Here is an 18,435-nt window from a genome sequence, read left to right on the forward strand (position 1 = left end):
ATTCTCCAATTTATTTCCTTAATGTTTCGTCCAGTTCTGGAGAGCAGGCTCCCCAAAGAGCTCAAGATTTCCTTTTTTTTTTTTAATTTCTTTGCCTCTTCCTTCTGTTTCCCATATCCTGCTCCTCTTTTCGTGTCTAGCTAAAGACTTGAGTCTTATTAACGTTGCTGGCCCTTCACCTCCTCCACAGAGCACTTGGGTGTCAGAACATCACAACCTGGGTGTCACTCAAACCTTCCCCCTGCATCAGGCATCATTCAGATAGCTCAGAGCAGAGTCAGAAGCAGCAGGAGCTGAGCAGTAATCAGGAGAGTGCCCAGGCAGTGGGAGGCAAGGTGAGAACTGAAGGTGAATCCAGCCTCTGCACCCCGACACCGAATTTGAATCTCAGAGACAGAGTTTTGGGTGAAGTAGAAAAGAATAGCTCTATTGCTTTGCCAGGCAAAGGGGGACGCAGTGGGCTCATGCCCTCAAAACTATGTGTCCTGACCTGGAGCTGGTACTGAGGAGTTATTGTTATGGTTCAAAGAGGATGTGGTCAGCTCATGGACATTCTTCTGATTGGTTGCTGGTGAGGTAATTGGGAATCGGCGTCATCAACCTTCTGGTTCCAACAGGTCTGGGGTCTAGTGCTTGTGGGCAGCAGACAGTTACCTTCTCCCAACTGGTGGAGGTTTCATTATCTGCAGAACAGCTCAAAGATATTGTTGTGTGTATCCCATGAGGCAGAACCAGGACCCTGCCCCAAGGCTGCACTGTTGTTTCTTGCCTGCTCCTCCCTTGTCTCTGCATCCCCTCCCTTCCCTGATTAGCAACTGTTTGAACATTCCCTTTGGAACTCAAGGAAGGTCATAGAGGCTGAATGAAGCTTATTTCTTGTAATCAAGAAATGGGGGAGCACGGAGAGACTTTTGTGCCCAGGAGCCCCATGGGGTCCTGCTTGGTTTCAGGACCAGCTGTGCCTGTCAAGGTGGAGGGGGCAGCTACCACTTCAGGAGCCAACTAGTTCCACCACCCCCTGACCTTTGTCTAGACCCAGATCTCTCCAGGAGTATCCCCTTCCTTGGGGGAAGGAATTTCCCTCTCTTCAGGGCAAATACACACCCCCTGAGAAAGGAGCACGGTGCTGCTATTGTCTGTGCCCCAGTCACTTCTGTTTAGCCAGGAGGCCCTCCGCATCCCATCCCACCGGCCTGTCTCAGTAAAGGCAGCCCTCAGGACACAGGACACAGGCCACAAGGAGACCCGTCCAGACACAGCCCCACCCGACACATGCACTCAGGAGAAGGCAGCTCTGGTCTGTGCCCAGCAGTCACAGTCTTTCCAACCTCTGCAAGGCCGTGGAGACCTCACTCAGGAGAGAGGGAGGGAGGCCGAGGGAGAAGGGCCAGGCAGCAAGTATAAAAAGTCCACAGGAAGCTCATGCAATCCCCACCAGCCCCAGAGTCAGGCGGGAACAGAGCTGGCTGGCCCTCCAGAAGATGGGAGGGGAGCCCTGGGCCTGAGTGTGAGGGTGAGGCAGGAGGCTGATAAGCCCCAGGCTGCGCAGCTGGAGTCTGTCCCCTGTGGACAGATGCTCCAAGATGCAGAGGAGGAGAAGCTGAGCCCTGCCCAGATAAGAGACCACATATTTCTCATTCTTGAGGCCAAGGAGACATACTTCTCATATTTCTCGTTCTTGAGGCCAAGGAGACCTTCCTGACTCTACGTGCGCAGAAAAGCTCCTTGGAGGTCAAAAAGGGAATGATGTCAACCTACCCATAGGCCTCTTCACTAGAATCCATCTTAGCTAATAGATGCGCATGCACACATGGGAGGACCCCGAGATAAACCAAATACAGACTCAGAACCAGGCAAAGCAAGGTGAGGGGGCAAAGGAAACCCAGAAGAAATGCTCCCTATAAGTGAGTCAAACTACCACAAGGGCACAACTCTCTCTCTGAGCCCACCCATATGTCTATCCATACGTACTCTTTTTCCTGCTAATAAACACTTGACTTGTTTCACTACTTTGTTTCTTTGTGGAAATTCATTTTCTGCAAAGCCATACGGGCCAGGGCCTCGTCACTGGCCACTGGCCATCATGGTCTAGTGGCTAGGATTCAGCGCTCTCACTGCCTCAGCCCAACTTCAATCTCTGGCCAGAAACGGAAATCCTCTTCAAGCCGCTGCAGGTTAAGACCACCCAAGACCAAGGGCAGCAAGCAGAAGGGCCAACGGGGGCACAGGGGCAGAAGATGAAGCCGTGGTCCTGGGCCGGACCACAGAGGGTATGGGGAAGGCCCAGCAAAGACGCCTCCAGGGCTGAGACTTTGCAAAGTCTGGATAAGAGCCTCTTGGTCTGGGCTGGAGGCAGGGAAACCCAGCTTCCCCAGTGCCAATTTGGTACCCATGGGACCCAGCCAGCCCTCTGACACTCATTTTGTTGCTTTGCTCAGTGTTTGCTTACTGGCTTGCTTTCATTCTCTTTCTTTTCCCAGCTTTGGCTTCCTCATAAACATCATGTTCTACTAAGGGTTAGGTGCTTCAGAAGCTTAGGGAAAGGCCAGGAAGCTCAGGCAGGATGTAGGCTTTGAGGATCTCGGGAACTGCCGGGGCCTTCGTGCAGGTGGAATCATTTGTGTCTAGTGCCATCTTCTGGTCATTTCTGAGAACTACACCTGACGGAGCTAAAGGACCCGCTTGCCTGCAACGCTGAAAAGCCTCCTCGACTTCTAGTTCAGGGAAAAAGCCAGTCTAACTTGGCAAAGTCTGAGCTTGAGATCATTTCCGAGTGAAGCGATGTTTTAAAACTTTCAGACGCTTATAGGAACCATTGCTGGGCCGGGAGGCAGAGCTAGGGCCTGAGCCATTCTTCTAGGAAACTCTGGAACAGTTCTTAAAGGATCAGCAAGCAGCTCATCCTCATTTTAGTCAATACCTGCATACAATCCATTTTACACGTGAAAATAACTCTCTGTGTTTTGCCCGTAAGAAAGCTCAGTGGTCCACCTCTCCAGGCCACCCCCCTCCAAGGCCCCTCACCATACAGCCCTTCCTGCCTTGGGCTGTTGGAAAAAATCGCATCTCCCCAAGGCCGTGCATTCCTTGGGGGTTTAATCCTGCTGTGGCTGCAGGCACCTCTAGGTGCCAATGTTGCCTCTCCCCATTTAGTGACCAGATGGGGTTTCTCCTGCAAACACCCCCCTCCCACGGGGATCACGAACTCAGACAGCCAGACCCAGCAATACCACTTCTAGAATAATATCCTCCAAAGAAGTACACAAGCATGGAATGGTATTTGTATAAAGTTTTCCTAATGGTGTTTGGAATGGCAAAATACTGGCAATAATCTGCATTCCTGTCACCAAGGGAATATAAAATAAATTGTGGATTCCAATATAATAGAAAGCTAGGTAACCATAAAAAAAGAATAATATGGAAAGAGCTCCAAGATATACTGTTATATGAAAACAGAGCACATAGTGTGCTAGCATACATGAGAGTATGTGTGGATGGATGGATGGATGGATGGATGGATGGATGGATGGATGGACGGATAGATGGATGAATAGATAGAGTATGCAATCTAATATTTCTAGAAGAGTATACAAGAAACCAATAATATTGGAATCTTTAGGGAGGGGAACTGAGTGGTTATAGACAGGTATGAGAGGAAGACCTTTTAATTTTAAAACAATTTATTTTAAATAAGTATATTTACTTTTTCAGAAGTCTATAAAGAAAAAAAAATGGCCCCTGTCACATGGAGGCTGACCAGGAGCTGGCAGGGAAGCATTCCATGGTGGGCCATAGCAGAAAATGAACGATACATTTTGTAGGTAGACTGTAAATTTCAGGCCATTCTCTGTATTTGCTTCTTTTGTTATTCCTGGGCTTTCCGTAAAGCGCTGTTTGAACACTCCAGGCTTGTTTCAATTATGCTGCGGGATTTAGCAACACCGAAACTGCTAAGATATAGGTTCTGCCTTCAAAGAGTTCCCAGTTTCTTGAGGTGAAGAAACACTTATAATACCTTGCAATTAATACATTTGGATTATCTATTGCTATGCAACAAATGACCACAAATTTAGTGGCTTAAAACAATAATTTATGGGAATTCCCTGGCAGTCCAGTGGTTAGGACTCAGAGCTTTCACTGCCAGGGCCCGGGCTCAATCCCTGGTTGGGGGAACCAAGATCCTGCATAACGTGGCCGGAAAAAAACCCCAATAACTTATCACTCTTCCCTTATGTTTCATGGGTTAACTGGAACCACTGGGAGATTTCTATTTGGGCTCTTTCATGGAGTTGCAGTCTGGACTTGCGGTAATGGAGTTGGAGTCATCTGAAGGCTCGACTGGTCTGGATGTTGAGTGCTGGCCCAAGGCCGTGGAAGCCCCCCATGGGGCTAGTTTGACTCCCTCACAGCATGGCCATCACGATGGTAAATGGCTTCTCCCAGAGGCCGTGGGGCTTCTTATGACGTAACCTCAGGAGTCAGGCAGCTTCTCTTCTGCTGCATTGGTCAAAAGCGAGTCACCGGGCCAGCCCAGAGTCAAGGGGAGAGGACTATAAGGTCATGAACACTGGCAGGCATGGTTCATCGGGGTGTCATCTTTGGAGAATGGTCCCCACAGGCTAAGATAAGGACAAGTCCAGGGTGCCATAGGAGCTCAGATCTTGACCTTGATTGAATGTCTGTCCCAGAGCTTAATCCTCAGAGGAACACTTTCATGCTTTTGAAAAAAAGGCTTGTTGGAGAGTTATTATGCAAATTTCAAACCTGGAAAAATGAGGAAACCAATTAGAAAGATTGCAAGCCTTGTTTCTCATTTACTGCATTCGAGAGATACATGGTCAAAAACAAAAACAAAAAACCACACATCCCAGAACCAACTTTATTTAGCTGAAAACTGAGGAGCTTCTGGAATGTCAAGGCAGAATCAAAGAAGCCCTGCTATGGCACGTGGGAGGACCTCTGGGTCCTCAAGACTGCCACGTCTTCTCTCCACAAAGCGCAGATTCACACACATCCTCTGAAAAAGGAAAGGCTTTCTCAATTTCCTCCCTAATCCCCATCTCCTGAAACAAGACCACCATCCCTACTGGGCTTGCTTCATCCAAAACTGGACCCAAATAATCAGCAAGGAAGTTATATGAAATCTTTAAAATGCTGATGAGATTCATCCTTCATCTTCATTCAGATACACATGATGTAAAGAGAATAGAACACAAATAGGATATATCTTACAAAACTAATAAAAATAGCATCTTTTTTTGTTGTTGTTTTGTTTTTTTGTTTGTTTTTGGTTGTTTTTTTTTTTGCAGTACGTGGGCCTCTCACCATTGTGGCCTCTCCCGCTGCGGAGCACAGGCTCCGGACGCACAGGCTCAGTGGCCATGGCTCACGGGCCCAGCCGCTCCGCGTCACATGGGATCTTCCCGGACCGGGTCACGAACCTGTGTCCCCTACATCAGCAGGCGGACTCTCAACCACTGTGCCACCAGGGAAGCCCTAAAAATAGCATCTTTTGAACAAGATTTAGTGATGTGAGGTCATCACAATAGGTTATTAACTGAAAAAAGAAAAGATACAGTAACACAGCATTGTAAATCAACTATACCCCAATTAAAATTTAAAAAAGAAAAGATAACAAAACTATCCACAGTATTTACCAACACAGAGGAAAAAAAGATGAGTGGAAAAGACACTGAAAATATTATAGTGATTCTCTCTAGTGGTAAGATTTTTTTTTTTACATCTTTATTGGAGTATAATTGCTTTACAATGGTGTGTTACTTTCTGCTTTATAACAAAGTGAATCAGTTATACATACACATATGTTCCCATATCTCTTCCCTCTTGCGTCTCCCTCCCTCCCACCCTCCCTATCCCACCCCTCCAGGCAGTCACAAAGCACCGAGCTGACCTCCCTGTGTCTAGTGGTAAGATTATAGGAGATTTTTCTTCTTTATCCTTTCCTGTATTTTGTACAATAAGCATAGAGACCTTTTATAGTCAGGAAAAATTTCCATGTATGCATATGTATCTACTTTGGTCTCTTCTCCAAATCCGCTTTCCCATTTCCCACAGAGAATTTCCCTGTTGACTCCAGTTTGACAGCTTAACCAGGGGCCAGCAAGTGAAGGCCTCCCTAGGCTGACAGTGTCTCCTGTTTGGATTCCACCCTGGTGCTTGATATTGGTACAAAGGAGCTTGTTAAAATGTTGAGCTACTTGTGATCATGTCGGGGGGCTGGAGGGCATCTGGAATGAGAGGTTGCCATGGTGAGGAGGGCTGTTCAGGCAGTAGTTTGAACAAAAGACATTCGACTACTAAGAACAAAGGCAGAAGAAGAACAAGCAACAGCAGAAACATCCTGTAGGAGACTCTCCCAGTCTATCCCCTCACTCCACACTCTCCCTCTCAAAGGTGCACTGACCTCCTGCACCTCACAATGGGCATCTTTTATTGTCATCATTACTATCATCAATATCGTCACCACCACCACCACCATCATCACCATCATCATCACCATCATCATCATCACCATAATCACAATCATCATCATCACCATCATCATCATCACCATCACCATCATAATTTACCTCATCATCATCACCGTCATCATCACCATCATCATCATCACCATCACCATCATCATTACCATCATCATCATCACCATCATCACCATCATAATCACCACCATCAACACCATCATCACCACCATTGTCATCACCATCATCACCATAATCACCATCATTACCTCATCATCATCACCATAATCACCATAATCATTATCATCACCATCATCACCATCATCATCACCATCATCACCATCATCATCACCATCATCATCACCATCATCACCATCAACATTACCATCATCATCACCATCATCATCAACACCACCACTATCATCAAAATATCTTCATCATCTTCACCATCTTCACCATCATCACCACCACCACCACCACCACTATCATCACCACTACCAACACCTCCCCACCTAGAATGTTAAGCATTATCTCATTTAATCCCACTAACAACCTGCTGTATAGGGATTATTAGCTCCATTTTAAAGATGAGGGGCTTCCCTGGTGGCGCAGTGGTTGAGAGCCCGCCTGCCGATGCAGGGGACACGGCTTCGTGCCCCGGTCCAGGAAGATCCCACATGCTGCGGAGCAGCTGGGCCCGTGAGCCATGGCCGCTGGGCCTGCGCTTCCGGAGCCTGTGCTCCACAATGGGAGAGGCCACAACAGTGAGAGGCCCGCATACCGCAAAAAAAAAAATAAAAATAAAGATGAGAAAACTGAGGATTATTGAAGTGCCTTGCCTTAGGTCAAATAGCCTAGTAGTCAAGTGCACAGTCTCTGGAGCCAGAGAAGCAGGTGTTTGATTCCCAGCTCTGCCACTTCTGGTTGTGTGACCTTGGACGAGGTACTTAACCTCACTGTGCCTCAGTCTCTTCATATGTAAAAAAGAGACATTAATAGTACCTACCTGTATTCGTTTCCTATTGCAGTTGTCACAAATTGCCACAAATGTACTGGCTTAAATCAACACACATTTTTTTCTTTTTTAGTTCTGAAGGTCAGAAGTCCAAAATGACTCCTATGGAGCTGAGCTCAAGGCCTCTAGAGGGCTGTTTCCTGCTGGAGACTCCAGCGGGGAATCCATGCCTCACCCCTTTGACCTACTAAAAGCTGCTTCCTGCCCCTCCCTCCATCTTCAAAGCCAGCGCTACAGCATCTTCTCTTTTCCCTGACCTCCTGCCTCCCTCTTGTAAAGCAGGGATCCCCAACCTTTTTGGCACCAGGGCCCAGTTTCATGGAAGACGATTTTTCCACGGAAGGAGGTGGGTGCAGAGGATGGTTCAGGCGGTAATGCGAGCGAAGGGAAGTGGCAGGTGAAGCTTTGCTCACTCGCTTGCCCGCCACTCACCTCCTGCTCTGTGGCCTGGCTCCTAACGGTACCGGTCCGCAGCCCGGGGGTTGGGAACCCCTGTTGTAAAGGATCCTCCTGATTACGTCAAGCCTACTTTGATCTTCCAGGATCATCCCCCCACCTCAAGATCCTTAATCACATCTGCAAAGTCTTTTACCAGGTAAGGGAACATATTCACAGGTTCCAGAAATTAGTATGTGACTGTCTTTTGGGGGAGGTATTATTCAGCCTAGGAAGGCTATTATAAGCATAAATGAGATAATATAAAGGGAGGGCTACAGAACACCATCTGGCATGATGCTATATAAGTGTTAGTTGCTGTTATTAATAAAAGTCTCACACACACACACGCACACAAACACACAGATGACATGGTGTAGCTAAGATTCGAGCCCATGCCAAAGAAAAGCCCAGATGTCATAGGAACCATAAAATCCCAAAGTGGAGTGAAAAATCCCAGATGGGGAAAAAGTTTTGCCTGATTCTGCAACAGACCCAGGAGCATCTGTCTGGATTCCTTGATTAGGAAGTGCCTTGGATTTACAAGTCAGTTGGTTTCCACCTCAACCAATAAGATAACACAAAATGCCAGACATGATCTCTGAATTATGGAAGGAACTGGGCTTCTCAGCTTTTATCAGGGTCTAGATGTTTCCCCGGGCACAAGGGAAGTTGAGCTGTAAACATAAACAGAATCACAAGTCATGCCCTCAAGCTTTAATAGCAAGTTGGGGAGTTTCTCCCATGTTTTGAAAGGGCAAATAGGCCCTCATTAATTTCATTCCATCATTTAGCATTTCTGATGGTTTTGACAGTCTAAAAAAAATGAGTGGCTGCTAAAAAAAAAAAAAAAGAAGAAAAAGTCTACTATTTGGAAGACAGCCCGGTGAAACAGAAAAAGGGGAGAACTGGGTTTGGAGCCACCAGGCCTGGACTCCCATCCATGCTCTGAACCAACATCTTTTGTAACCAAGGGTGGACCCCTCCCCTGGCAGGGCCTCAGTTTCCTCAACAGTAAAGTGAAGGGGCTGAGGTCCCCCCAGTTTCTGATATTAGATCATTCATTGATTCAATTCTTCTGAAATGCCTTCCTCTTTCCCCTACTCCCTCTCTCACCAAAAATTTCATCTTTTTTTTTCCCTTCCCCCGAAGGAGGCTCTTTACTTTGAAAACACTCATTATTTCTAATTTACACAACAAGTCTAGCTGGTTTGAATAGATAGTAGAAGAAACACGGATTTGGGTTTTGCTCTGTCATTTACCAGCTGTGTGATTTTGAACAAATTACTTAACCTCTCTGTTTCCCCAGCCCTAAAACACAGATCATTCCTCCTCATAGGAATGTTGTGAGGCTTAAATACACACAAAGAACTTAGAATAGTGGCTCCCATGTAGCAAGTGCTTAATAAAAACTGACATTAACCGTTATTATTGGTGTCATTATATATAATGTTATTATTATCCTTTTCTTTGGCAGATCTCCTAAATCCCATCTTTTGGTGATTTTAATAAAGGCATTTTGAAAAAGTCATTTCAGACGACAAAGTCTCCTGTCCTGGTGCCCCTCTTCCAGGAAGAAAGGAAAGAAAGCAAGAGGGAAGAAAAGGAGGAAGCCAGGGAGGGTAGGAAGGACAAAGAGAGGGAGGAAGAAAATTCAAATACCCAACATCAGAGGGATTTAATCACAAGGAAAGAAAAACACCATCAAAAGCTATAATTTATGGCTTTCAAGAAATTATATCGATTTGAAAAGGAGCATTGAAATTGTGCCTCCTTAGGAGTAAAATAAACAGCTTTCTGGAGGGTTAGGAGATAATTTTACAGGAAGACTGAGTTTGTTTAAATGTCAGAAAAAGTGATTCGAATATTTGACTTTCTCCTGCAATAATGGCAGCAACTGGCCTGGAAGATTTTCACTCAAGTTGTTGACGGTGAATTTCACTACAATTGAAATGCGCAGACAAAAGCTCAGGTCCCTGATGGCATCCAGCTGGCAGCCAGTCAAGAAGCGGATGACATCACCCACGTCCGGAGACGTGTCTCGGGCCCCCGCCCGGGGATTCCCCCGAAACACGGGACTCTCCTACGGCACCTGCCTTCCTCACGGGGAGAGCAATTCTGATCAAACCCACACTGAGCAAGTATTTGCATTTTATGGGGTTTTGTTTAATTACGAAGCTAATACATGTTTATTACAAACAGTTTGTTAATATGAGACTAAAAAATTATTTTACTTAATCACTTGCCCTCACCCAAACCCGATCCCATCAGCAAAGAAGACTGCAGTAAATATTTCAGGACTGGGAAGATACTTCTTCAGCATTACAAAGAATGTCCATTTCAGGGGCTTCCCTGGTGGCACAGTGGTTGAGAGTCCGCCTGCCGATGCAGGGGACACAGGTTCGTGCCCTGGTCCGGGAAGATCCCACATGCCACGGGGCGGCTAGGCCCGTGAGCCATGGCCGCTGAGCCTGCGCGTCCGGAGTCTGTGCTCCACAGCAGGAGAGGCCACAACAGTGAGAGGCCCGCGTACCACAAAAAAAAAACAAAAGAATGTCTATTTCAACCCAATTGTTCACAGCATCTATTACAGTGAAATTCTAAAGCAGCATTTTCCAAAGTGTGTCCCTAGACCACCAATGCATGAAAGTGTCTACCAAAAAAGGAAGGAGAAGAGGCGGGTCGGCTGCACCCATTTCCCAGACATGCACGGTGAGCACTATCATACCTAAGGCTCAGAAGCTGTGCAGGAGAAAAAAACACTTTTTAAAAATTTAACCAAGCATTACCCAAAACATCCTGAAAACCCAGAATCCCATGGAACACACTTTAGGAAACACTGCATTTAGAAGCAAAACAAGACAATCTCCTATGACAGTTATTAACTATGATTTTTCTAGATTTTTTTAGCCAATACTATAACATATGAAAATGGAAATAATTGGAACTTTTAGAAATCAGGCAGAAATCATCTGTTGGCAGATGTTTTGTTTATCTACAAATTACAAAAGAATAAGCTCTAAAACTAATAGAATTAGTAAGAATTCAGCCAAGTTGCTAGAATAAAGGCCAAATATTCAAAATAATGGATTTTCCATAGTGTGGCAATAACTAATTAGATGTTAAGATATTTAATCACAATAATAATTTTTTAATTATGGAGATATACCTATAATGAAAAAAAGTTAAAATTTTCATTAGGGAGATGAGATGGCATTTTATGAGTAAAGCTCAAGAAGGAATGCTTAAATAAGGGAATTAGTAATGGTGTGAATTTAAGGAAGGAGTGAAGAAATTTTGGAGCAAGTTGGCCTTTAACTTGAAAAATGGTGTGCCTCTTCCTTCTGGCCTCCATGGTTTCTTATGAGGAATCCTCTGTCATTTGAATCATTTTGTCTTTATATATAATGCCTCATCTTTCCAGATGCTTTCAAGATTTTTTTTCCTTTGTCTTTATTCTTTTTCTTTGTCTTTAGTTTTTGATTATGATGTGTCTTGACATGGATTTCTTTGGGTTATCCTATTTGGATACACTGGACTTCTAGAATCTGTAGGTTTATGTCTTTTTGCCAAATTTGAGGTGTTTTCAACCATTATTTTTCCAAATCTTTTTTTGGTCCACATTTTATCCTCTCCTTCTAGTACTACAATGATACAAATGTTAGATCCTTTGTTACTGTCTCACAGGTCCCTGGGACTCTTTTCATTTCTTTTTTAGTCTATTTTCTCTACATTGTTCAGATCAGGTAATTTCTATTGTTCTATCTTCAAATTCATTGATTTTTTTTTCTTCTTTTATATTTGTTCTGCTACTGAGCATATTCAGTGACCTTTTTATTTCAGTTCTTGTATTTTTCAATTCTAAAATTTCCATTTGGTTCTTCTTTATATCTTCTGTTTCTTTGCTGAGACTATTTTTTCCTTTGTTTCAGACATGTTTGTTATTACTTATTGATGCATTTTCATAGTGGTTGCTTTAGAATCTAAATTATGAATCATTTCTGTGTTGGTGTCTATTGATCCCCTTTTCTCATTCAAATTGACATTTTCCTGGTTCTTAGTTTGAGGAGTGACTTTAATTGTATCCTGGCCATTTTGAGTATTATCCTGTAACACTCTGGACCCTATTTAACCTTCTTTTTTTGCAGACAGTCACCCTGTTTAGGTGTGGTATGCAGGCCCAAGTGTAGCGGAAGATCCCCGCTGGGCCCCACTGACACCATCCCAGGAAAAGTAGAGCACAGACTCACACCACCTCATTGCCCCCAGGTTGGGGTGGAAACTCACTGCCTCTAGGTGTGGCCAGAAGTCCAGCTGGCCACTTAGCTCTGCCAGCACCACAGGCAATGGGAGAATTCAGGAGGAACTTGGGGGAGTTTTTCCCTTGGTGTTTGGCTGGAATGGGGTGGGTGCTAGCTGCTAGGCTACCCTTTTCTCAGACCTCTGGTTAGAGTGAGCAGGCTTCCCTAGGAGAGCTTTCTCTGGTCATACCTGTTGATGGTTCCAGATTGCTGGCCACGCACAGACACAGGAACCCCTGGACTGTCACTTCCCAGGTGCCCTCAAGACCTCCCTAAGGGACTTCCCTGATGGCGCAGTGGTTAAGAATCTGCCTGCCAAAGCAGGGGACATGGTTCCATCCCTGGTCCAGGAAGATCCCACATGCCGTGGAGCAACTAAGCCCATGTGCCACGACTACCGAAGCCCACACACCTAGAGCCCGTGCTCTGCAACAAGAGAAGCCACCACAATGAGAAAGAAGCCGACACACCGCAACGAAGATTAGCCCCTGCTTGCTGCAACTAGAGAAAGCCCGCATGCAGAAACGAAGACCCAACACAGCCAAAAATTAATTAATTAATTTAAAAAAAAAAAAACTCCTTAAGAAGGGCTGTCAGTGGAGGGGGTCAAAGTGGAGATCAATCAGTCTTCCTGGGTCAAGCCCAGATGCTCTGCTGACATTTTCATTTTTTCTTTTTTTAAACAGCTTTATTGAGTTATGGTTCACATGCCATAGAATTTGCTCACTTAAAGTGTAAAATTCAATGGTTTTTATTCATAGAATTGTGCATCCGTCATCACAATCAATTTTAACATACGGTTCACCCTTGAACAACATGGGTTTGAACTTATACACAGATTTTTTTCAATAAACATATTGGAAAATATTTCGGAGATTTGCAACAAGTTTGAAAAAACCCACAGACAAACCATGCAGCCTAGAAATATCAAAAGAAAAAGTGAGGTATGTTATGAATGCATAAAATTTATGTAGATACTAGTCTATTGTATCATTTATGATCATAAAATATACACAAACCTATTATTAAAAGTTAAAATTTATCAAAACGTACACAAACACTTATAGACCATACATGACACCATTTGCAGTCAAGAGAAATGTAAACAAATGTATGTAAAATGCAGTCTTAAATCATAACTGCATAAAAGCAGCAGTGATGTAGCTGGTACTGCTAAGAAGCATCAAGCAATAACGATGGAATCAAAAGTGAACATAATTGAGAGAATGGAGGGAGGTGAAAAGATGGTAGACCTGAAGGAATTGGAGGCCCAGAGAAAGGACGAAGAGAGACAAGAGGAAGAAGAAGTAACTGAAGAAACGAAGAGATGCATGACACAGGAAATGGCAAGGGGATTTTCTTTATTTGAGGAGGCACTGTTAGTTTTTGAGGCACAGGACCTGAACGTAAACAGTACACTAAGGTTGCAGCAGCCGTTCAGAGTGCAATCCAGTGCTACCATGTCATCTATGATGAGAAAAAAAGAGCTACCACCCAGATATCACTGGATCGTTTTTTCAAGAGCGTAGATAGAATTGAATCCAGCAAGGACCCAGATCCTGTGCCATCCACGTCAGGCGTGAATGACATTGCAGCTTGCCCGCCGTCTCCTATTGCTGAGGACCCTTCAGCTCTACCATCTCCCACCTCCTCTCCCTCCTCCAGTCAGTAACTCTTCTTGCCTGTTCACTCGATGCCAGCCCCTGGATGCCAGCTGTTGTACTATAGTGCTGTACTTTTCAAGGTACTGTACTGTATGATTAAAAATGTTTCCTTAAAAAAAATCATAACTGCATAAAATTAACTGAAGTACATACTGTACTGGTGTAACATTTTTGGAGCCATCTCCTGTGGCTCTGGAGGGTGAGTTCAAGTGTTGTGAGCATCCACTTGAAACTCTGTGCGACACTAATCATCTCCAAGTGAACAGTTCGTCTCTCCAGTAAATTGCATATCACAGTAAACAGTGATGTCTCACAGTTCTTGTGTATTTTTCATCATGCTTAGCGCAATACCATAAACCTTGAGTAAAACCATGAGACCCATACGAAGTGCCACCGGTGATGCTGGAAGTGCCCCCAAGGAGCAGAGAAAAGTCATGATGTTACAAGAGAAAGTTGAATTGCTTGGTGTGGACCATAGACTGAGGTCTGCAGTTGCAGTTGCCGCCATTTCAAGATAAATGAGTCCAACGTAAGGACCATTATAAAAATGAAAAGGAGGGCTACCCTGGTGGCGCAGTGGTTGAGAGTCTGCCTGCCGATGCAGGGGACACGGGTTCGAGCCCTGGTCTGGGAGGATCCCACATGCCGCGGAGCAGCTAGGCCCGTGAGCCACAACTGCTGAGCCTGCGCGTCTGGAGCCTGTGCTCTGCAACGAGAGGCCGCAATAGTGAGAGGCCCGCGCACCGCGGTGAAAAGTGGCCCCCGCTTGCCACAGCTAGAGAAAGCCCTCGCACAAAAGTGAAGACCCAACACAGCAAAAAGAAATAAATAATTTTTTTAAAAAATTCCAGAAAGTTCCAAAAATCAAAACTTGAATTTGCCACACACTGCAAATATATAAAAAAAAAGGAAATTCATGAAGCCATCGCTGCAGCTACACAGGCAAGCATGAAAACCTTGCACTTTTGGCAAAATACTTTTAAATCTCATATTGAAAATGCAGCTTAGGACTTCTCTGGCGGTCCAGTGGTTAAGACTTTGCCTTCCAGTGCAGGGGGTGCGAGTTCAATCCCTTCCAGTGCAGGGGGTGCGAGCTAAGATCCCACATGACTTATGGCCAAACAAAAAAAAAGACATAAAACAGAAGCAATATTGTAACAAACTCAATAAAGACTTTTAAAAAATGGTCCACATTAAAAAAAAAACACTTTAAAAACAAAAAAAGAAGATGCAGCTTTATATGAGTGCAAGATTGCTATAAGAATAAAGGGCAAACCTATAGACTCTAATATGATTGGAGAAAAAGTGAAGTCATTATAGGACAACTTAAAGCGAAAAGAAAGTGAAGGATCCAAAGCTGGAGATTTAATGCTAGCAAAGGATGGTTTGATAATTTTAGAAAGATGTTTGCCTTTTTAAATGTCAAGAAAACAACAGAAGCAGCTTCTGCAACCAAGAGGCAGCAGACAAGTTCCCAGATGCCATTAAGAAAATCATTGAGGGGGCTTCCCTGGTGGCGCAGTGGTTGAGAGTCCGCCTGCCGATGCAGAGGACACGGGTTTGTGCCCCGGTCCGGGAAGATCCCACGTGCCGCGGAGCGGCTGGGCCCGTGAGCCATGGCCGTGAGCCATGGCCGCTGAGCCTGCGCGTCCGGAGCCTGTGCTCCACAACGGGAGAGGCCACAACAGTGAGAGGCCCGCGTACCGCAAAAAAAAAAAAAAAAAAAGAAAAAATCATTGAGGAGAAAGGACACCTGCCTGAACAGGTTTTTAACTGCAGACAAAAGTGCCTTATTCTGAGGGGGGGAAATGCCACAAAGGACATCTATTAGTAAGGAAGAGAAGTGAGCATTAGGATATAAGGCAGGAAGGGATAGACCAACTCTACCGTTCTGTGCAAATGCAGTCAGGTTTATGGTCAGGAAACTGTAATATATAGAATGGATACACAACAAGGTCCTACTGTAGAGCACAGGGAGCTATAGTCAATATCCTGTGATAAACCATTATGGAAAAGAATATGAAAAAGAATGTATATATATGTATAACTGAATCACTTAGCTGTACAATAGAAACTAACACAACACTGTAAATCAACTACACTTCAGTTAAATAAATGAATAAATAAAAAGAATTTGCAGTCCATCAGCTTTTGTATAGCTTCTACGCGCTTTTCCATATATTGACATTTCCGATAAATTCCTTTTTTTCCAGGGTTTATAATTCTTTTGTTTTCAGTTGAGGTCACACTGATTTATAACATTATATGTTTCATGTTTACAACGTTATATTTCTACTTCTGTACACCCTACAGTGTGCTCACGACCGAAAATTTAGTTTCCATCCATCAACATACAGTTGACCCCTTTCCCCATTTCGCTGCCCTCAACCCTTCCCCCGCCTCCTCAACCACGACTCTGTTCTCTGTATCTACGTGTTTGTTTTTGTTTGGTTTGGTTTGTTCACTTATTTGGGAGTTTTTGTTTGTTTATTAGTTTTTTATATTCTACATATAAGTGAAATCATATGCTACCTGTTATCATTCTTGTACCTAAAGGCTTCTAACTAATCATGAGTTACCACGTGCCCAACCTGCAGGACATACCCAGGAAGAAAGCCACCCCAAAATGTCAACGATATCAATAATCTTTGAACAAAATTTATGCAGATTTTTCCTATCAGTTTCCCAATTAGTGCGAGCGAAGACAGCTCCAAGTTGTCCAATATAAATAAGCAATCTGAGGTACGATATGAAAAAAAAGATGTAAAATATTTTGTTAATAATTATTATTTTGATTTTCTGTTGAAATAATTTTTTATATATTAGGTTAAATAAAACATTAAAATTATAAATAAATAGGGCTTCCCTTGTAGCGCAGTGGTTGAGAGTCCACCTGCCGATGGAGGGGACATGGGTTCGTGCCCCGGTCCGGGAAGATCCCACATGCCGCGGAGCGGCTGGGCCTGTGAGCCATGGCCGCTGAGCCTGCGTGTCCGGAGCCTGTGCTCCGCAACGGGAGAGGCCACAACAGTGAGAGGCCCGCGTACCGGAAAAAATATATATATATATATATATATATATAAATAAATAAGCAGTCTGATGATATATCAGTCAAGCCTCACCCCTATTCTTCTCTCCAAGTCTCTCCCCAGTGCATAAGAATGACTTCTTCCCAATGCCCTAGTGCAGGGCCATGGTTGACTCCATCTAGACACTGAAACGGCCACAACCCCCGATCTGAATCTGCCACCCATCCTTTCTTTTTCTTTTTTTTTTCTTTTTTTTTTTTTTTTTTGTGGCTGCATTGGGTCTTCGTTGCTACGCGTGGGCTTTCTCTAGTTGCGGTGCGCAGGGGCTACTCTTCGTTGCCGTGCGTGGGCTTCTCACTGCGGTGGCTTCTCTTGTTGCGGAGCACGGGCTCTTAGGCACACAGACTTCAACAGTTGCAGCACGCTGACTCAGTAGTTGTGGTGCCCCGGCTTAGTAGCTCCGCGGCATGCGGGATCTCCCCAGACCAGGGCTTGAACCCACGTCCCCTGCCTTGGCAGGCGGATTCTTAACCACTGCGCCACCAGGGAAGCCCCTACCCATCTTTTCTGAGGGCACAGGACCCCTCAGCTCCTCCCTAGGGTCTCCTCTGCAGCCCCTTCCCAGCCAACTTCCTACAGAGGCTACAGCCCACTGTAACCACAGTATAATGAGAGGCTGAGAGGAGGGAGAGAAGCAAGAAATCAGGGTCCCAATAAGCCAGGCCAGTATTAGATTCTATTCCCCGTGCTTACGGAAAGGCTTTTGACATTTGAGGGGTTAGCATCCTATTTTATCTATTCTCCGAAGACTAGAAAAGTCCACAAAGGATAACACTCTTTTCCCTTTGCTGAGATAAAATTTGAATGATGTACTTCATGTATTCATTCAATCCAAAAATATCTGTTAAGCCTCTTTTCCACGCCAGGCACTAGTGCAAGACGCTGGCATTCAATGATGAGCAAGATGCAAGTCTGCCCGCAAAGCAGTCAGATGGAGGGGTAATGCAGACAAGCAGAGGGGCGGGTACAGCGCAATCTCAGCGTCATCCAAGCTGTGCCAGGGAGCCCTGGTGCGGGGGGCAGGGCCTGCAGGTGGGCCTGCATGTGGATCCTTCCGTGTGGACCACTCCGCTGGTGACTCAGCTCATCCTCTGCTCAGCCCCGCATCTCAATAAGGCCTTACTGGATGTTTGCATCACTGATACGCAGGAATTTTCATTACACATCTGAAGTCAGTTCGTATTTTCATTTTTTCTTTCCCACATTTTGAGAGTAGAATGCTCTGCTTCTGCACATAGCTCCTCAACCTGGGCACTACAGACCTTTAGGACTGGCTAATTCTTGGTCTCAGGGGCTGCCCTGTGCATTGTAGGATGTTCAGCCGCAACCCTGGCTTCTACCCACTAGATGCCGTTGGCACGTCCTTCTCCCAGTTGTGACAACCAAAAATGTTTCCAGACCTTGCCCAGTATCCCCTGGGCCCCCAGAAAATCACTGCTCTTTGTTTATTCA

The sequence above is a fragment of the Aethalodelphis obliquidens genome, unplaced genomic scaffold (genome assembly GCF_003676395.1).
Source record: "Aethalodelphis obliquidens isolate GAN/ISIS:26980383/991018 unplaced genomic scaffold, ASM367639v1 scaffold47, whole genome shotgun sequence".
NCBI lineage: Eukaryota > Metazoa > Chordata > Mammalia > Artiodactyla > Delphinidae > Aethalodelphis > Aethalodelphis obliquidens.